Genomic DNA, 21908 nt, shown 5'->3' with positions numbered 1-21908 from the left:
TCTTGCCCCCCAGTCTGAAAATTCTTCACACAATGTCTGAAACATAAAAGACCTCAGTCTTTGAAATGAATTCCATGTGGGTGTCTTTTGTTTGTTTTTTTGCCACACGCACAGTTTATGGGATTTTAGTTCCCTCACTAGGGAGCAAACCTAGTACCTCTGCAATGAAAGGGCAGAGCCCTAACCATTATACCACTAGGGAATTCCCAGAATCCCACTTGGTTGGGAGCTTAGCAGTCTTGTCTAGCAGTTCAGTCGTGTGTTGAGTTACTAGAATTAGACTTTGTAATTGGTGAGAAGAAGTACATGTCTTGGGCTTGAGTAGCTTTAGCTTGGTTCCATCCAGTGTGGTAACCAGTAGGCATATGTGTCTATTGAGCACTTAAAATGTGACAGATCCAAATTGAGATGTGCTGTGAGTGTAAACTATACACCAAATTTCCAAGACATACTTCACTGAAAAAGCTGTAAATACCTCTATCTCATTGATAATGTTTTGGATATATTGGGTTAAAATTTGTTCTTAAACTTATTTTTTTACCTGTTTCTTTTTATCTATGGCTACTTGAAAATTTTAGATTACATATGTAGTTTTTATTTCTTGCTTGCCTTATATTTCTCTTGGATAGTTACAACTACTGGATAGCCAACCAGTTAAGAGGAGTAGCTAAAGAGTTAAGCCATCAACTTCTTCCTTCAGTGTCTGGATAGTAACTTACATAGTAGCTATTATAGCTTGTATTTTTTTATATCTTAAACTAGTTTTAGACAGAATAAAATTGGTACAGCTTGAGACCTGGTGAGGATGATGTTGTTTAAGGTTAAATTTGTCTTTGTTCTTGCCCTGAAACATTGGAGACAGTGACTTTAGGACCTTTAAAGAGTAATGAAGTAGCTAGACATTTTTTGTATTGGACTGGGCCTGTATTTGAGGGGTTTGATTATGTTAACATATCAGGTATAAAATTTTTATCTGATTAAGATAATAGATATGGAATGTATGAATAAGGTGCAGTTAATGTTCGCTCTCAAAGATATATTGTTATTGCAGTGAAGGGAAGCACTTAATCAAATGCTGATCTCTTCTCAGTTTTGCAAATGCTTTCCTGGAACCACTTTAGCAGAGCCAGAGCTTCCAAGCTTTGGAAGGACTCTTCGAAGAGCTTGTTACTGCGTTATTTTGTGGCTACATTTTCTAATTTTCAGAATTAGAATAGGTTATTTTATTTCTGATTATGAAGTTCTCTGTTCATTATATATCACCATTTTTGGTACTAGCATGCCAGACTTCATTTGGACTGTGTGTGTATGTACACATTTATCTGTTCTTATTATTTTTTTGATAGCAGAACTAAGGATTATTGTAATATTATAGTGCTTACCATATACTGGTCATTGTGCTGAGAGACATATATTATTACCTGTTTGACTACCATAGTAACCCTTATTGAATTGTTACTTGCTCAGAAATGTGTAATCATATAGCTGCGGTTTGAACTCATATCCCTGTGATCTGAAAATCTGAACACTTACTACTTTTATTATAATGCATCTTTGTAAGTCAGAAAATATGACTTTATACCATCATCTTTAATAATCATGGAGTTTTTCACTGTATAGCTCTATAAATGAAACTTATTACCGAAATACTTCACAGTAAATAAGGTAAACCCAGGTCTTGTATAGCTGCTTGAAGTGAGCTGAACAAGAAAAGAAAGCTCTTTTAGAGTATCCTGCAAAGCTAGACTCTCTGGTGTTGCTTGATGTCATGGATGTTTCAGTTGGTTCTATGATATGCAGCTATAGGGCCTGAGTTTTGTTATATAATATGCTACGATTTCCATCTTTGTGTGAACCCTTGGGTTTCCTGCAGTAGACTCTTCCCTGTATTGCTAGTCCATAGTTCTGTAGCTGTATGATTTTATTGATTTGTTAGTGTAAGCTTCAGAGAAGGCAGTGGCACCCCACTTCAATACTCTTGCCTGGAAAATTCCATGGATGGAGGAGCCTGGTGGACTACAGTCCATGGGGTCGCTAAGAGTCAGACACGACTGAGCGACTTCACTTTCACTTTTCACTTTCATGCATTGGAGAAGGAAATGGCACCCCACTCCAGTGTTCTTGCCTGGAGTGCACAGAATCGGACACGACTGAAGCGACTTAGCAGCAGCAGCAGCAGTGTAAGCTTTTCTGTGATCTGCCTAGCATATTTGAAGAATTTAGGTATAAATAGATGTTGCATTGAATGCAAAATTCAAGCATGTGTAGGACTTCTTCCTCTTGATATTTATGTAATTTGGAAAGCATATTTGTCAAAAATTGTATGATTTTCTTGTGGTGTGAGATGAGAGGTTTAAAAGACCTTAAGTCTGAGGAAGATGTCTCTAGTTGTATTTTATGTTGCTTTCTAAGAGGTTTGAGGTACTTCTAGCTATGCCACTCTGGCATTATGATTTGCAGTATTTAACAGGCAAGATCGTAACCTTTTGTACACAGAAAGATGCATGTTTATATATTAGATAAAATGGCACTGGCTTAATGGAGCAGTAGTGGAGCAGTCTCTTGAAATTAGGATGATGGAGCAGGCCCAGAAGCCTGTCCAGTGTCAGGCTGCAGATGCATTGAGTTTTAGCCTTTACCTTAACAATGTGATTCTTTTTTTTTGAGGTAATGATTCATTTAGGACTAGTTTGACTGAGAGAGTGAGTTGTTGGAGGGAGGAGGGTACTTTGTTTACTACAGTATATACTTGTAGCAAGTCTTGATCAAAACAATCAGTTAGGAACAGTGTTGGTCTGAAGAAGACCTTTAATGGTGCCCTTTCGGAGGGAACAGGCACTCTGGTCAGAGATACATGTAACACACCAACTTACTGTGATCTAGGAAAGGCTGCCAAAGATGTCTTCAACAACGGATATGGATTTGGCATGGTCAAAATAGATCTGAGAACCAAGTCATGTAGTGGAGTGAAATTTTCTACTTCTGGTCATGCTTACGCTAATAAAAGGAAAGCATCAGGCAACCTAGAGACCAAATACAGGATCTGTAACTGGACTGACCTTCACCCAGAAGTGGAACAGACAGAAATAGAAATCACTTGGGAGAATAAGTTGGCTGAAGGGTTGAAACTGACTTTTGATCCCATATTTGTACCGAACACAGGAAAGAAGAGTGGGAAATTGAAGGCCTCGTATTAATGGGATTGTTTCAGTTTTGGCAGTAATGTTGATATAGATTTTTCTGGACCAACCATCTGTGGCTGGACCATGTTGGCCTTTGAAGGTTGGCTTGCTGGCTATCAGATGAGTTTTGACTCAGCCATATCCAAACTGTCACAGAATAATTGTGCCCTGGGTTACAAGGCCGCAGACTTCCAGCTGCACACTCGTGTGAATGATGGCACTGAGTTTGGAGGGTCGATCTACCAGAAGGTGAATGAGAAGATTGAAATGTTGATAAACCTCGCGTAGACAACCGGCAGTAAGACCACCTGCCTTGGCATTGCTGCTAAGTACAAGCTGGACTGTAGAACTCTCTCTGCTAAAGTAAACAATGCCAGCCTGATGGGACTGGGTTACACTCAGACCCTTTGACCAGGAGTGAAACTGACCCTGTCAGCTCTAATCAATGGAAAGAACTTCAATGCAGGAGGGCACAAGGTCAGACTGGGATTTGAACTAGAAGCTTAATGTGGTTTTGAATAAAGCATCAGCTTTGTTCCTGGAGGTGAAGAGAAATGAACCCACTATGTTTTGACCTTAAATTTCAGAAAGTGTGAACTTTTTATTCTTCCAAACAATTGTAATACTCCTGTAATCCTGCCCACACTGAAGCTTAGGTACCGAGTCCACCTTAAGGGAGGTGCTTGAAGGCATGCCTGGAGGTTGTCATGTTCGTCCACATTTCAGTTCAGTTCCTCAGTGTTCTTTTCAGTGTGTTCTGCAGTGATGGTGTAGTGTCATGTTACAAAGGAATTGACCATACCCTCTAGTTGTCCATCATGTCCTGCATGTCCCACACCACTTTTTCATGATCTGGTAATATATTGATCTCTGTAGAAATCTTTGGTTTTGCATCAGAGTAAAATAAACCCATCACATTTTGGGCAGGGGGGGGGGGGGGGAGTCAGTTATCTCTGTGATAGGGTTTGCATTATCCTTTTTCTTCAATTATTTATCAGTGATATTTGACCTTTAAAGGATCAGATCAGATCAGATCAGTCGCTAGACGAACCTTTGTTGGCAAAGTAATGTCTCTGCTTTTGAATATGCTATCTAGGTCGGTCATAACTTTCCTTCCAAGGAGTAAGCATCTTTTAATTTCATGGCTGCAGTCACCATCTGCAGTGATTTTGGAGCCCAGAAAAATAAAGTCTGACACTGTTTCCACTGTTTCCCCATCTATTTCCCATGCAGTGATGGGACCAGATGCCATGATCTTCGTTTTCTGAATATTGAGCTTTAAGCCAACTTTTTCACTCTCCTCTTTCACTTTCATCAAGAGGCTTTTGAGTTCCTCTTCACTTTCTGCCATAAGGGTGGTGTCATCTGCATATCTGAGGTTATTGTTATTTCTCTCGGCAATCTTGATTCCAGCTTGTGCTTCTTCCAGTCCAGCATTTCTCATGATGTACTCTGCATGTAAGTTAAATAAGCAGGGTGACAATGTACAGCCTTGACGTACTCCTTTTCCTATTTGGAACCAGTCTGTTGTTCCATGTCCAGTTCTGACAGTTGCTTCCTGACCTGCAAATAGGTTTCTCAAGAGGCAGGTCAGGTGGTCTGGTATTCCCATCTCTTTCAGAATTTTCCACAGTTTATTGTGATCCACACAGTCAAAGGCTTTGGCATAGTCAATAAAACAGAAATAGATGTTTTTCTGGAACTCTCTTGCTTTTTCCATGATCCAGCGGATGTTGGCAATTTGATCTCTGATTCCTCTGCCTTTTCTAAAACCAGCTTGAACACCTGGAGGTTCGTGGTTCACGTATTGCTGAAGCCTGGCTTGGAGAATTTTGAGCATTACTTTACTAGCGTGTGAGATGAGTGCAACTGTGCGGTAGTTTGAGCATTCTTTGGCATTGCCTTTCTATGGCATTGGAATGAAAATTGACCTTTTCCAGTCCTGTGGCCACTGCTGAGTTTTCCAAATTTGCTGGCATATTGAGTGCAGCACTTTCACAGCATCATCTTTCAGGATCTGGAATAGCTCAACTGGAATTCCGTCACCTCCACTAGCTTTGTTCGTAGTGATGCTTTCTAAGGCCCACTTGACTTCACAATCCCAGATGTCTGACTCTAGGTCAGTGATCACACCATCATGATTATCTGGGTTGTGAAGATCTTTTTTGTACAGTTCTTCTGCGTATTCTTGCCACCTCTTCTTAATATCTTCTGCTTCTGTTAGGTCCATACCAGTTCTGTCCTTTATCGAGCCCATCTTTGCATGAAATGTTCCTTTGGTATCTCTGATTTTCTTGAAGAGATCCCTAGTCTTTCCCATTCTGTTGTTTTCCTCTATTTCTTTGCATTGATTGCTGAGGAAGGCTTTCTTATCTCTCCTTGCTATTCTTTGGAACTCTGCATTCAGATGTTTATATCTTTCCTTTTCTCCTTTGCTTTTCGCTTCTCTTCTTTTCAGAGCTATTTGTAAGGCCTCCCCAGTATAGAATTATAAATTTTAGAATTTGAAAGTAACATTAGTTATCATAGTGTAGGGTTGACAAACTTATCAGGTAAAGTCTTGCCTGCCATCTATTTTTGTAAACTTCATTGGAACATAGCCACGCTCATTTGTTTACTTATAGTCCATGGCTGCTTTTCCACTGCAGTGACATAGTTAAGTTGTTGTGACAGAGATGGAATGGGCCTAAAAGCCCACAATATTTGCTATCTGGCCCTTTACAGAAGTTTGCCAAGCTTTAAATCTAGTCCAGCCAACTAATTTTTTGAAGGTTTTAAAATACAAACTCAGTTTTTCTTATTGGATTATTATATAATCCAATTATTATGTAAGTATATAATTATTATATAATCCAATTATTATATAATCTTATATTATTTAGGGTATATATTTCTTCTTAGATAAATTCTTAAAGTTAGTGGCTTTTAAGGAATTTTATCCATTTAATCAAGTTTTATATGAGAAACTTGTTTGTAGCAGTCTCTTATTATCCCTTCAGTGTTTGTGGGGAGTCTATAGCCATATTCTGTAATTCATTTCTAGTGTAGGTGATTTGTGTCTAGACTCTCCATTTTCTTTGCCAGTCTTGCTGTAGGTTTATCAATTCTATTTATCTTTTGAAAGAACCAGCTTTTTATGGTTTCATTGTGTGTGTTATTTTTAATTTCACTGATTTCTGTTCTTCATTGTTTCTTCTGTTTCCTTTAGGTTTATTTTGTTCTTTTTCTAGTTCCTTGAGGTAGGAAATTAGGTTATTGACTTGAGACCTTTTCTCTTTTTTAGTGTTAAGATTTAGGGCAGATTTCCATATAAGCCCCGCTTTGTCTTCATATTTCATTTTTGTTTAGTTTAAAATGTTTAAAAATTTTCCTTGAGTTTTATTCTTTGACCAGTGGATTATTTGGAAGTACATTATGTTTAGTTTCCAAGTATTTTCTTGTTCTATTTCTGTTACTGATTTCTTGTGTATGTGTGTGCGCAGTCGTGTCTGACTTTTTGTGACCCCGTGGACTGTAGCCCACTATTCTCCTCTGTTGGGTGGGTTGCCATTTCCTACTCTAGGGGATCTTCCCGACCCAGGGATCGAATCCTTATCTCCCACGTTGACAGGCGGATTCTTTACCTCTGTGCTGCTTAGGAAGCCTTTACTAATTCCTAGCTTAATTCAAATTCAGTATGGTCAGAGAACATATTTTGCGTGACTTTAGTATTTTTAATTACTTATTGAGATTTGTTTTATGACCCAGTAGTGCTACCTTTGTGATGTTCTATCTGTACTTGACTATGGGGTTTTTTTTTTTGCTATTGTTGGTTGGAGTGTTCTTTTAATATATATGCTAATTAGATTCAGGTTGATGACATTGACTGATTCAGTTGGTTTAGTACTTCTGTACCTTGATTGTTTGTTTATTTGTTTATTTAGAGTCTGCTTGTTCTGATAGTTACTGAGACAGATAGAGCCCTGTCTGCCAACTATAATTGTGACTTTGGCCCTTTTTCATTGCAGTTCTCAAGATTGCTACTCTGTATTCTCTCCAGGGTTTTTAGTTGCATTCATTGGGATAGACAGGGTAGAATGTGTTTACCCCATCTTAATCAGAACTAAAACCAATCACCTATTTTCAAAACAGCCTAAAACCTGGAGGTAACTTGGCCCTGATCATACCCAGGTAAGAGTAGTTAAGATTAGAATTGAGACTTCTGATTTTTAGTCCAGAGCTATTTTTGGTGGTCCCTTTCGTATGTAATGCCGAGGATGGTAGGTAATAATGCTTACATCGAATAGGTATCATTAAAGCTTGATCCAGGAGCCTCCCCAATAGCTGTTTTCTCAGCTGTGAGACAGCCATTAATAGCTGCCCTTCTGCCTGACTTTGTTAGAAGGCACAGAGAACCACTCAAGAACAAGCAAAATGAAGAAGATGGGAAAACTGATGGTGGCAATGCAAAATATCAAAACGCCTTGAGAGAAAAGAGCATTAAATGAACTGTAGCCTGGAACAAGGTGAACAGGGATCTGGGTCGTCAGTGACTGAAGCTGCTGTCCTGTCTTCTTGGCTCTGCGTGATATCTTGGTTTCTTGCTCTGTCTATAGCAGAGAGCCAAAACAGCAGTCTCCACCCTCAGTCTGCATGATCTTGTAGTTCAAGCATCTAATCTTAGCTGACAGAGGATCTTATTCCCACCCCACCTCATTTGAGTGTGGAAAGGAAAAGGGATGCCATGTTTGACGTGAGCATAAAACTAGAAAATGCTGTGTATGTGTGTAAATTGGTATTGTTTTGGAAAATTAATAATACATTTCCTCCTTCCTCATCTATTCTTTTTCCTTTTGGCAAAGTTGTCATGTTGAGAATAAATCGATTCATTAAAAATAGTTTCATTGTTTAAATGTAGCAAATTAGGCTTTTTTTTTTTTTTTTAATAAAATAAGCCTGTTTGTCTAGAATACCCATATAGGACAAAATGTTAAATTAAAAGCTTATCAATCATAACTTTCTACCCTAATATTTTCTGTCCAATGATCTTAAAATTTTTTTTTTTTTAATTTAAATTGTGTGTTTTAGAGGACCTAAGGTAGTTAGTTAAAAAGAACTCATTGAGTTTCCAGACTGTCCTTGCCAGAGAGAGATGTAGCCCTGGCTGCCAGGAAATTTCTTTCTGTGATTTCATGCCTGCTCTCTTGAAAGTTACTTTGGTTTTTGTATTTCTTCATCACAAAAATCAGTGGAATGTGATGTTTTTCTTCTCTGGATGTCCCTTTTATTTTTTATGTTGAATCTGTGTTCACATCAGATGACTGCTAAATAAGTACTTGACAGCTGATAATTTACTTATTTTAAAGTGGAATATTCAGTATTTAGAACCAGAGACTGCTAAGAACGGATTTTGTTTGGTCATTCTCTGAAAACAGCATAAGACCTTTTCATAATGGTGTAATTTGGAAATGTACCATAAAGAAGATATTTCACTTGAGTTGCTTTATGCTAAAATAATAACTAGTCAGTAAATTGTCTTACAAGTATTATTTTCACGTGAAGTGAAGTGATTGACCTCCTGGTTTTACTCCAGTTGCAGATATTCTAACTCCGGGTTTTATAATTTGCAGTTTGTACCTATAGATGCAGTGTGGCATCTTACTTCAAGGCTTCCTTGCTAATTGTTCTTTAAATTTAACTCCAGAACTTACTTATCCTGAATTACTTCTCCCTGCTTTGAAGGAGAATTATTGGTTTTGTAAACTCACATAAACTCATCCTCTAGGAATAAAAAGATCTGTGTTTTGACTTGCCCTTGTTTCTATATGAACATTGCATAACCTGAAATATTTTATAAGAAAAATTCTAGATGTTTGATCAGTGTACCCAACTATAATTTTTAAAGCTCCTGACAATAAATGCACTTGTTTCTGGGAAATAGATGTATGTGTTTATGTTGCCTTTAAGATTCTGTATTGGTGAAAATACTGGAAAATAGTTTTTTTAAAGTTGGTCATTTATAGGTACTCTTACTGAGTCACTTTTTTGGTGATAAAGGAATCCCTTGTCTCCTTAAACCTTTTCAAACATGGTTTATCTTAGGCTACCAAAATGTCTTAATTTAGGAAGTGGACTTCAAATCATTAGTAAGACATTTGTTGAATTTTTATGTTTCAAAGCAATATTGAACTTTGTAGCATTTACCAAAAACTTCCATTTAAAAGTGGAATTCTAATCATAGTGTTTGTTAAAACGGATTCCATTGACTAGCTCTTATTTGCTATCTGTAGAGCTTTCATTTTGGCAAACTCCAGAGCACGAATCAAACTTTTTTTTTTTTAACTTGGTTTTCCCTGCCAGTGCAAAGTTAATTATTTTCTTAAAACCACTCTGAATCAAGAATTACAGTAGTTTGGGAATACTCTGGTGGTCCAGTGGTTAGGACTCTGCCCTACCACGATCCCTGGTTAGGGAACTAAGATCCCACCCATGCTGCTGCTGCTGCTAAATTACTTCAGTCATGTCCGACTCTGTGCCAACCCCATAGACAGCAGCCCACCAGACTCCCCTGTCCCTGGGATTCTCCGGGCAAGAACACTGGAGTGGGTTGCCATTTCCTTCCCCAATGCATGAAAGTGAAAAGTGAAAGTGAAGTGAAGTTGCTCAGTCATGTCCAACTCTTCGTGACCCCATTGTAGCCTACCAGGCTCCTCCGTTCATGGGATTTTCCAGGCAAGAGTACTGGAGTGGGTTGCCATTGCCTTCTCTGCCCACCCATGAGGTATAGCCAGAAAAATAAAAAAGTTTTATTAGTTTTAGGGTTTTGATGATAAAGGCCAGTAACTGTATATTTGCAATTTGAGGTTTTGGACAAATGACAGTTCTTTTAACCCTCAAGATTTGACCATCCAGAGATGAACATAGGTTTATGATGAATGCCTTATGAAATAACATGATGTTGTAGATTTGTTTTAAAATACCCTACCCCAAAACTAACAAAGCAGAAAGTTGATGGCTGGTAATACTGCATAAGGAAGTTCTTTTTACTAGTCTTAATCTTTTTGGATGTTTGAAAAAATCCCATAATAAAAGTTAAAAGGCATATCTTATTATTATGGTTATTTGAGTAGATGCCGGCATATTAGATATTTAAGGGCACAGTCTTTGCCATGTCTTACAGCCTTTCTATGGAGAAGGCAATGGCACCACATTCCAGTACTCTTGCCTGGAAAATCCCATGGATGGAGGGGCCTGGTGGGCTGCAGTCCATGGGGTCACTAGGAGTCAGACATGACTGAGCAACTTCACTTTCACTTTTCACTTTCATGTATGCATTGGAGAAGGAAATGGCAACCCACTGCAGTGTTCTTGCCTGGAGAATCCCAGGGACGGGGAGCCTGGTGGGCTGCCGTCTATGGGGTCTCACAGAGTCGGACACGATTGAAGTGACTTAGCAGCAACAGCGGCACAGCCTTTCTGAAGGCATTTGTTGGTCTTGCAGAGTCTTAAAGAGCTTGCTTTATTCTATCCAGCCCCCTTCTCAGTCCCCAGTTCTTAGGTTAATTAATTCTCTTGGGAATTTGTATGGAAAAATTAATGAGAAAACGATGCAGTTAGTAAATGAAAACTGAAGTAAGAACTTATGCCATTAAGTAGAGTCAAGGTCTTGAGGGGTCATGGCAAAATGAATTTGTGGGTGGGCAGCAGCTGTGAATTAGTTAGGCCCCATGGAGGGTAACGTTGGGTCAGGCGTTTGAGACTGGAGAGTGGTGCAGCCAGTTAGGAGGAGGATCCTAGGCTTCCTGTATTGCTTCTGAGGCCCGTTGCCCAGCTGTGCTTGGTTTCTTGTGCATTTGTCCTTGAAGTAAACCCTTTGTCACTGTATTTGATTTGAGTTCCTTGATTCTTTAAAAGGAGTGTAACTAGTGTAGTCATTGAATGATGCAGTGTTCTAGGCTAAATTGTTAGCAAGCACTTTTTTAGAAGGTCAGAAATGGTTGTTACTTAATCATCTAGGCGTTCTGTAGTCTACTGTCTCAAGCATTATCACAGCCATTGCCCTCCCCTGAATCATAGTTTTAAAGCTCTATCATGTGTAGTAAGAAATTTTTGTTTATCTATACTTGACTGTTGTATAATTTAGTAGTGATGTTGCCTTTGTTGTTCACTAAACTTTGAACAGAATATAATAAATGACAGTAATTAGCCAGGCCTGCCCCCCCACCCCCCATCACATGACTTATCTCCTATAGACTTCCTACTGATTAAGAAGTTGCCTCAGCACAATTTTAGGTGGCTTTAACAGTATTTTGTTGGCCATAATGGTTTCAGATTCCTTGCTTTCACTGTTGATTATGAAAATGCATGGCCTCTAGCTAGGGAACACGGTGCTTGAATATAAACATTCTTTGTACTGTTGCGTTCCCCCCTCTTTTTTTTTTTTTTTTTTAGCACTCTTTTTGTGGGCAAAAACCAGAATGAGGCAATCTGGCTTAGAAGAGATAATGCTGGTGCAATAAAGTTTTTTAAAAAAGCACAAATGAAATTATTTTATTATAAAACACTGGAGCAAGTCTAAGACTATACCAAATAGGGTATTCGAAGACAGAAAGACAAGGTTGGCATTGAAGAGTGGGTGAAGGGAGAAACAACAGTAATAGATATAGAATCAGCAATTAATTATTGTACAGGGGATGGCAAACCTGGCTTGATAGGAACGAAGAACCCTTAAGGTACCATTTCACAAGGAAGATTTGCTAGAAGCAGTCCTCTTTTCTCCTGTTAGTGGGTGGCTCGCTGACAGTTAGAGGTGTTGGGAAATGTTTGCTTTTTCCCCTTTAATTTGCACCAATGTAGAAAGTTACTATTCCAATTCTAGTGATAAAGGGCTTATGGAGAGAGGAGTTGTAATCATATTACTTTTATATTATAACATCTTTGATTGACAGCATTCTTGTAAGGTGGTTTTAGCCTTTGATATATTTCCTCAGGCCCCAAAAAATGATCTACTAAAGCAGAAAGGAATGAAACCATTGCATTTAGCCTTTAGACAGCGACACATTAAGGACTAATGACTGCCAAAAGGAAATGTCAGCCACTGAGCTAGTCTACTTTCGTTGGCAGCCGAAAATCTGGTAAATCAAGTTTTTGGGGTGTATATTTAATGTGGGTGGAAGAAAAGAGTGTCTTACATTCTTTAAGGCCCTGTTAATTTTGGCACAGTTGGACTTGGAGCCCGTTTCTACTTTTCTAAACCCAAGAAAGGCACGTGCCATAGAATAAGGATGATTACTTATTATGTAGATAGTATTGGATAGACACATTTTAAAATGTGTTTGTAGGCTTTGTTTTTATGTATTTTTGTTTGTCGAGGGAATGTACTTAAGAGTTGATTGCCTTGATACCCTTTTTCACAAACAGAAATTACCTGAAGAATGGATAAAATTGTGATTGTGGAGGTTTAAGGAACAAATTTAGACTGAATTCTAAAATTACTTTTAAGAAAAGGACAACAAATTTAGGGCATTAATACTTAAAACCAAGTATGCTCACTGTGTCCTGGATATTGAAACTTTAATGTTGATACTTAAATATTCACATCTAATGATTGGAAGAGTGATAGCTAAAGGGTATACAGGGCTCCTTTTTAGGTGGTAAAAATGTTCTAATGGTAATGGTTGTATATATCTGTGAATATACTTTATAAAACATCAAGTGGTATACTTTACCTGGGTGAGTTATATATCAATTATGTCTTAATATATACATTATAATAAGTACATATATCTTAATACATATCTTAATAAAGCTGTTTAAAATAGTCACATGCTTTTTCACATGTATGTATCCTAATGATGTGATGAGTTTTTTAGATTATATTTTCTATAGATTGATGCAACTTGTTTATCCTGTGTGAAGCAGACTGTTTTCCCCGTTTTGAGGTGGGGCCTGTGTCTGTTATTGCCGTCAGAATGACTTTGGCCACATTAAAAGCCTACATTGTGTATTTAAGTTGGCCTCTTTAATTTTCTGGCTTTCTGTTGAACAAACTAATGGCCTGTAATTTTCTGTGGCTATTTCATCTAAATTATGAATATGTCAAGTAAAGAATTGTTGAATCAAAAATAATTTTAAAAACTGAGAAATCAGATTGAACATGTGTCATTTCAGAGTGACTATTTTTATTTTTATTTCGTCTCTGAAAAAGTGGTGAATCTGTACAATATGCATATTGATGGCCCTTAAGCTATCACATTTTAAGTACTATGGACTTTTTAATGTGATGATTCTGCATATAATCACTAGAATTTGATTAGCTTAGAACTCTAAGAACTTTGAAAAGGAATCAGCTTTTGTATTAATTACATAGTCTTTTTAGAGTAAAAACTTTTTTTGATCACAGGAATATAAAGGATTTGAAGGAGGGATTTTGATAGAAATAGTGGTTCTCATTAAATTATATATATCTCATAGCTATGTTCTTGGCCCACTTGGCCCAAAAAAGATGTAGCAGAGGTTGTAAGTGAAGTGGCTTGTGTAAAGCAATATTACTTTGTTAGCCTATAATAGATTTTTTTTTCCTTTGTGGGTTATTATTTGTAGATCAACCGTATGGCTCTTCAGTTTGTGTCAAACTGGCTTTTTCTGATCTTTGTGCTACACCTACCGAAACAGCATGGTTGCTGCTATAGGGTTTGCTTGTGGAGTTAAACTGCAGATCTGTCAGGTGAACCCAAGGGGCTTATGTATGGTAAAATTTAGGCAGAAGTTATCAGCCTTCTTCCAGCTTTCAGTGATTCTTGGACTTCAGAAGTATGTTCAGTTCCATCATAGAAATCAACAACAACTATACAAGCTTAAAATAACTCGTGTATAAAATATATATAAAATTACAGTTACTAACAAGGGTTCAAATTAACCATAATGACTTCTTTTCAGCGTTTTTCCATTTATGTTAACCTGCTAGGTAGTTAGTACATTTTATTTCCCAGTGTTTTCTACCAGACCAAACTGTTAGAGGCTCCAAAAACATTCATATGAGAGAAGGAATTTTCAGAAGTTCTTAAGCTTTTTCTGAAACAAGGGGGAAAACTGTAAACATTCATTTTTAGCTGTCATAATTTCTTACTTAAAATGTCAGTTGAAATAGACAAATATAATCTCTTTTCCCCAGTTTTTGTTGTCACTTTGTTTGGGGATATTTGTACCTCTTCCCTTTTTTTTCCCCTTAAAGAAGACTCTCAGAGAGAAGCTTGATGATAGAATTTCAGGCACAATGGCAGAAAGTAAGAAAAGATGTGTTTTGGTAGATACAGTCACCCTCAGATCAGTGTGGACAGGTGTTTGTGAAGCCTATTTTGAGTAGGGAATCTCTCTCTCAAGCTGATGTCCTGGGAGACAGAGCAAATGTTCTCTGCCCCAAGTAAATTTTCAATGGATTATAGAAAGGGACTATTTGAGTAGCTCTAGCTCTTAGTTCTGTTGTTGCTGCTTGGAGTTTGGTTCTGATGATGTTGATATTTCTTTATCTGGGGCTGAGGAGTTGAATAGAAGCTGAAAATGACAAAGATTGTATAGGCTAGTGGATTTCTCATTAGTTGTGAAGTTGTCAGGGATGATTGTGTACATGCTCAGTCAGTTTGTGTCTGACTCTTTGAAACCCCATGGAATGTATCTACTAGGGGTCCTCTGCCATGGAATTTTCCAGGCAAGAACACTGGAGTGGGTTGCCATTTCCAACTCCAAGGGATCTTCTCCACCCATGGATTGGACTTAGATCTCTTGAGTCTCCTGCATTGGCAGGCTCATTCTTTACCACGGCTCCACCTAATGTTGCTTATGTTTCTGCAGAGAAATCAGGTGTCTCCTCTGTGTGTTTAAAATTCTTTTTGCTTTGTTGGGATTTAGAGGCCTGCTCTAGGGTGGTGAAATCTACCTAATTGGAAGCTTTGTTTTCCATCCAGAGATCTTTCAACTCTGTGTTTACTGGTATTTTAATGGTTTAATGTTTAATGGTTGGCATTAAGGTAAATTTCTTATTGAAAGGATTGTCAGTGGAGTGATGTTGTTCTGTTTCTTGACAGCTTCACTGAACAGGAAGAGTCACTCCCCAATCTCGGTCGTCTCAACACTGAGTTCAGGATGATGGTTGTGCCTACGCACACAGCTTGGTTGGGAGCTTGTGAAACAGCCCCTGCTGTTCTTACTACTGCTACGACTACCACTACTATTCTAATAAAGTTTAGAATTTTAAATGGTTAATACTTTAAGGCCTCTGTTTTTTATTTTTACCTGTCCTGCTTTCCAGTGATTTCTTAGAGTAGTTGCATTTCTCCTGCTGAGTCAAAGAGCTTAATTCTACCCTTCCTCCCTTTACCTTCTCCTCTCCTCTCTCTTTGCAGTGGTCAAATTCATTTGGAGAATCTTTTCTTTCTTATGTGCATTCTGGTAATAATATCTGAAGATTGTATTAATTTTTAGCAAATACACCCCTACTGAGTGTTGCAGAGGTTATTTTATTTCTTTCCATTTGTTTTAACTGTCTTGCCTGAAGTTGGTGGCCTTATTCCCAGATTCATAATATATTCTCCTTACTGTTAAAACATATACTTTGCTTGGGTCTGGCATACTTTATAGATAATTCCAAGTTTCCTGGCATGGAGAAGCGAGGCTCTTGACTGTCAGTGTTCATTCTCTGAATTGAGTTTTGTATAGGCATCTCTGTATAAAATCTCCTCATTATTCTTTCCTGCTCATTTTAGATTTATTTGGTGACTGCATTTGAAGTAGATTTCTAAAAATTTGAATACTATGACTATCCATATAGTTTCTTTTCTTGTTCTCTCTTTTTTTTTCTTTTCTTTATTGCTTTTTGTTTGGCTGTGCCTTGTGGCATGTGGGAACTTAGCTCCCTGACCAGGGGTCCAGTCTGAGTTGGAAGCACAGAGTCTAAATCACTGGACCACCAGGAGGTCCCTTTCATTCGTTTTTCTACAAGTCACGTTGATTTGTTCTCTGTAGTTTATTGAAACTTCTTTCTAGCACCAGAAAATGATGTTATGAATAAAACTTTTTCTAGTCTTAATAAACTCACTAGCTCACTGTTTAAGAGAATTTACACTCCGTAGAGCTGGTTAAATAATTAACCGAAACAATGTTTAGGTGTTGCATATGTAGTATTAAAAAGACACTAGAACAGGTAATGTGAAGTCTAGAAGGTTTCTTTACCCTTTGATATTTATAATCTTTATTTCTTTTTAGAGTTCTAAAATGGCTGAAGGGAAAAATCTTTGTAGTTAAGCTGGGCTGACTTAGAAGTGAGGCATGTGGGCTGGCTGACATCATCAGTCTTCACTTAGGAGATATGAACAGTTGCCTTCAGATGTTATCTGTGAACTTACTCATCGGATTAATGGTTAGTTGCTTCAGAAATGATATGGGAAACTGGGGAAGTGTTTCATTTGCTGACTCTGATAGGTTTGTTTTGAAAAATGTAGGTCTTTATTGTTAAGCTGAGATCCTTATGACTACGGTATTGCTTTCTACCTAATAAAAGGGATTTTAATTTTTAAAATAGGTAATATATTTACATAGTGCAAAATTAAAAGGGTATAAAAGAGTATAGTGAGTATATATGAAGTCCCCTTTCATTCCTGTTCTCTAGCCATCCATTTTTTTCTTCTTATATTTTGTTTCCTTCCAGAAATGTTTTCTGTAGATACAGTAAAGTGTATACACACACACACACCCCCCATTAAAGATGTCTGTTTTGAGAGTTCAGTTCAGTTCAGTTCAGTTGCTCAGTCGTGTCCGACTCTATGTGACCCCATGAATCGCAGCACGCCAGGCCTCCCTGTCCATCACTTAATTGTAAAAGAGACTTTAAGATAATCTCCTGACTTCTGCTTGGGTTCCCCACCCCCCCCCAGAAGTGTTTTCTTAAGTATATTCTTTGCTCATATGACCACTGAATTGTATTCCACAGCCCCCTTTTTTGGTCAGAAGTTTCTGCAATCTTTTCTCACTCTTAGGAAAGCTGTTTCCTGTTTGTCATTGCTTTCCTGCTACTTTCTTAGGTATTTAATCTGTGACCTCTCTTTTATTCTCTCTACTGGGGCATCAGTTTCGGTCCCTTATTGTAATGAAGTCTAAACCTCACATGCTTGGAATGTAGTCATTGTGTCGTGTTTCATGTCTGAATTGTTTTTCAACCAAGTCAGATTGAGTAGCCCTAGGCTAGCTGCTCGATTATTGACTGTTTTGTATAATATTGAGGTTACTTCTCTTTAACAAATAATTACTATTATGACAGCACATCTTAGTGTATTATCTGTATAGCCAATAGGCATTTACTGTTCTCTTTGAAATGTTTATTTCAGAGTGTCAGATCTCTACGCTTCATAATTTATTACCTTTTCTCATCACAGATGGTTTCTAGTAGTCTTCATTCACTATAATAATTTTCAAGGTTTTATCCTTTCACTATAGTCTCTTTCAGTTTTGCATATCTGAGAATTCCTGTGGTCTTTAAATCCTAACTCTGGCTCTTGTCCAGAAAAAACATTGAATGATGGTTTCTGGTTTTAGAGCCCCAAAGATAATACCTCTATGACTTTTTTTGCCTATTAACCACTACTGGGGGGTGGGGAACCCTGTCTAATAAGTCTTTTTGTGACAGATAGTAGTTTCTGCTTTCTAATATTGGACCTTTAACTTCAGCCATAACAGAAGGAGTTTTTAGATTCAGTTTAGGGGATATTGTGCATTGCCTATAGCCATGGTAAAAATACTCCCACACTGTGCTATAGGAAGAAAGACTATTAATAAACAAAAAGTACTCTTTGCCTTGTGCCAGTGGAAAACATGCAGTAAGGTAATCAGTGATAGGTGCCTGGCGAGTGCAGTTTTAGGGATACTTTCACAAAATATTCTGTGTTGAGTATATCATAGGTGATCAGGAGAGGGGAACCCATGTTGCCTTCACTGGGCTCCTGTCTCACTGAGCCTCTCTTCTTATATTGCTGGACACTATTATGCTTGATCTCTGACACCTGGGCTTTTAGGTCCCTAAACTTCACATCTTCAGTTGATTTTCCAGTTGATCAAGGCAACTGGTCATCTTGGTAAGTTATGCTGCAGTGCTTGTGGGTAAAGGTGAACCATGATGGGAATGCATGGTTTCTGTCTTTAAGTCGGAGAGATACTTATTATAGGTACAACTGGTTAATGTGGGTGGTGCCCAGTCAGCATGCTGTTGTACTGGGGCAGGATTCTGGAAGCCTCTATCAGGCTTGGCATTAACCTTTTAAGTATTGGTGTGGGTGTGTGTGTGTGAGATATTGCAGCACTTTTAACAGTGCCTCAGTGCATTCTCATGAGTATGGGCCTTGCCTGTGGGGCTGTGGGCTATTAGCCACCCCTGACCCCTGCCTCCATCAACATTTCCTGCTTCCAGTTCAGGGAGCTACTTTCACCTCTTTCTTGGCAATTTTCCAGGACAGCGATTCCAGCCTCTTTTCCACTGTATATCCTCTTTTCACTGCCTTCATTCTTTTTTCTGTCCCACCCCCTCCTTTCTACACTGTCGTACTTTCCTTCCCAGGATCCAGTGAATCTGGTGATTGAGTTCAGATCAGTTGCTCAGTTGTGTCCGACTCTTTGTGACCCCATGAATCGCAGCACGCCAGGCCTCCCTTTCCATAACCAGCTTCCAGAGTTCACTCAGACTCACGTCCATCGAGTCAGTGATGCCATCCAGCCATCTCATCCTCTGGCGTCCCCTTCTCCTCCTGCCCCCAATCCCTCCCAGCATCAGGGTCTTTTCCAATGAGTCAACTCTTCGCGTGAGGTAGCCAAAGTACTGGAGTTTCAGCTTTAGCATCATTCCTTCCAAAGAAATCCCAGGGCTGATCTCCTTCAGAATGGACTGGTTGGATCTCCTTGCAGTCCAAGGGACTCTCAAGAGTCTTCTCCAACACCACAGTTCAAAAGCATCAATTCTTTGGCGCTCAGCCTTCTTCACAGTCCAACTCTCATATCCATACATGACCACAGGAAAAACCATAGCCTTGACTAGCCGGACCTTTGTTGGCAAAGTAATGTCTCTGCTTTTGAATATGCTATCTAGGTTGGTCATGATGTTCCTTCCAAGGAGTAAGCATCTTTTAATTTCATGGCTGCAATCACCATCTGCAGTGATTTTGGAGCCCAGAAAAATAAAGTCTGACACTGTTTCCACTGTTTCTCCATCTATTTCCCATGAAGTGATGGAACCGGATGCCATGCTCTTTGTTTTCTGAATGTTGAGCTTTCTAAGCCAGCTTTTTCACGCTCCTCTTTCACTTTCATCAAGAGGCTTTTGAGTTCCTCTTCACTTTCTGCCATAAGGGTGGTGTTATCTGCATATCTGAGGTTATTGATATTTCTCCCGGCAATCTTGATTCCAGCTTGTGCTTCTTCCAGCCCAGCGTTTTTCATGATGTACTCTGCATAGAAGTTAAATAAGCAGGCTGACACTATACAGCCTTGACGTACTCCTTTTCTTATTTGGAACCAGTATGTTGTTCCATGTCCAGTTCTAACTGTTGCTTCCTGACCTGCATACAGATTTCTCAAGAGGCAGGTCAGGTGGTCTCGTATTCCCATCTCTTTCAGAATTTTCCACAGTTTATTGTGATCCACACAGTTAAAGGCTTTGGCATAGTCAGTAAAGCAGGAAATAGATGTTTTTCTGGAACTCTCTTGCTTTTTCCATGATCCAGCAGATGTTGGCAATTTGATCTCTGATTCCTCTGCCTTTTCTAAAACCAGCTTGAACACCTGGAAGTTCACGGTTCACGTACTGCTGAAGCCTGGCTTGGAGAATTTTGAGCATTACTTTACTAGCGTGTGAGATGAGCACAACTGTGTGGTAGTTTGAGCATTCTTTGGCATTGCCTTTCTATGGCATTGGAATGAAAACTGACCTTTTCCAGTCCTGTGGCCACTGCTGAGTTTTCCAAATTTGCTGGCATATTGAATGCAGCACTTTCACAGCATCATCTTTCAGGATTTGAAAGAGCTCAACTGGAATTCCGTCACCTCCACTAGCTTTGTTCGTAGTGATGCCCTCTAAGGCCCGCTTGACTTCACATTCCAGGATGTCTGGCTCTAGATGAGTGATTACACCAACGTGATTATCTGGGTCGTGAAGATCTTTTTTGTACAGTTCTTCTGTGTATTCTTGCCACCTCTTCTTAATATCTTCTGCTTCTGTTAGGTCCATACCATTTCTGTCCTTTATCGAGCCCATCTTTGCATGAAATGTTCCCTTGGTGTCTAATTTTCTTGAAGAGATCCCTAGTCTTTCCCATTCTGTTGTTTTCCTCTATTTCTTTGCATTGATTGCTGAGGAAGGCTTTCTTATCTCTCCTTGCTGTTCTTTGGAACTCTGCATTCAGATGCTTATATCTTTCCTTTTCTCCTTTGCTGTTTGCTTCTCTTCTTTTCACAGCTATTTGTAAGACCTCCCCAGACAGCCATTTTGCTTTCTTGCATTTCTTTTCCATGGGGATGGTCTTGATCCCTCTCTCCTGTACAATGTCACGAACCTCCATCCATAGTTCATCAGGCACTCTATCAGATCTAGTCCCTTAAATCTATTTCTCACTTCCACTGTATAAGGGATTTGATTTAGGTCATACCTGAATGGTCTAGTGGTTTTCCCTACTTTCTTCAATTTAAGTCTGAATTTGGTAATAAGGAGTTCATGATCTAAGGCACAGTCAGCTCTTAGTCTTGTTTTTGTTGACTGTATAGAGCTTCTCCATCTTTGGCTGCAAAGAATATCAATCTGATTTCGGGGTTGACCATCTGGTGATGTCCATGTGTAGAGTCTTCTCTTGTGTTGTTGGAAGAGGGTGTTTGTTATGACCAGTGCATTTTCTTGGCAAAACTCTATTAGTCTTTGCCCTGCTTCATTCTGTATTCCAAGGCCAGGTTTGCCTGTTACTCCACGTGTTTCTTGACTTCCTACTTTTGCATTCCAGTCCCCTATAATGAAAAGGACATCTTTCTTGGGTGTTAGTTCTAAAAGGTCTTGTAGGTCTTCATAGAACTGTTGAACTTCAGCTTCTTCAGTGTTACTGGTTGGGGCATAGACTTGGATTCCTGTGATATTGAATGGTTTGCCTTGGAAACGAACGGAGATTATTCTGTCGTTTTTGAGATTGCATCCAAGTACTGCATTTCGGACTCTTTTGTTGACCATGATGGCTACCCCATTTCCTGCCCGCACTAGTAGATATAATGGTCATCTAAGTTAAATTCACCCATTCCAATCCATTTCAGTTCGCTGATTCCTAGAATGTCGACATGCACTCTTGCCATCTCTTGTTTGACCACTTCCAATTTACCTTGATTCTTGGACCTGACATTCCAGGTTCCTATGCAATATTGCTCTTTACAGCACCGGACCTTGCTTCTATCACCAGTCACATCCACAACTGGATATTGTTTTCGCTTTGTCTTGTTTTCGGTAAGTCTCTTCATTCTTTCTGGAGTTATTTCTCCACTCTTCTCCAGTAGCATATTGGGCACCTACTGACCTGAGGAGTTCATCTTTCAGTGTCCTATCTTTTTTTGTCTTATCATACTGTTCATGGGGTTCTCAAGGCAAGAATACTGAAGTGGTTTGCCATTCCCATCTCCAGTGGACCACATTCTGTCAGACCTCTCCACCATGACCCTCCCATCTTGGGTTGCCCCACG

The 21908-nt window shown here is 38.9% G+C and overlaps 1 protein-coding gene and 1 pseudogene across 4 annotated transcripts in view; both read left to right on the top strand.

Annotated features, from left to right (window-relative positions):
- Nucleotides 1-21908, top strand: part of CTNNA1 (catenin alpha 1) — a 342350-nt gene that overhangs the window by 238715 nt on the left and 81727 nt on the right. The window lies entirely within an intron of this gene.
- On the top strand, nt 2128-4254 carry LOC113895307 (annotated as a pseudogene).

The sequence above is a fragment of the Bos indicus x Bos taurus genome, chromosome 7, assembly GCF_003369695.1.
Source record: "Bos indicus x Bos taurus breed Angus x Brahman F1 hybrid chromosome 7, Bos_hybrid_MaternalHap_v2.0, whole genome shotgun sequence".
Taxonomy (NCBI): Eukaryota; Metazoa; Chordata; class Mammalia; order Artiodactyla; family Bovidae; genus Bos; species Bos indicus x Bos taurus.
The sequence above is the reverse complement of the archived record's forward strand: the minus strand, read 5'-3'. Positions and strand labels throughout refer to the sequence as shown.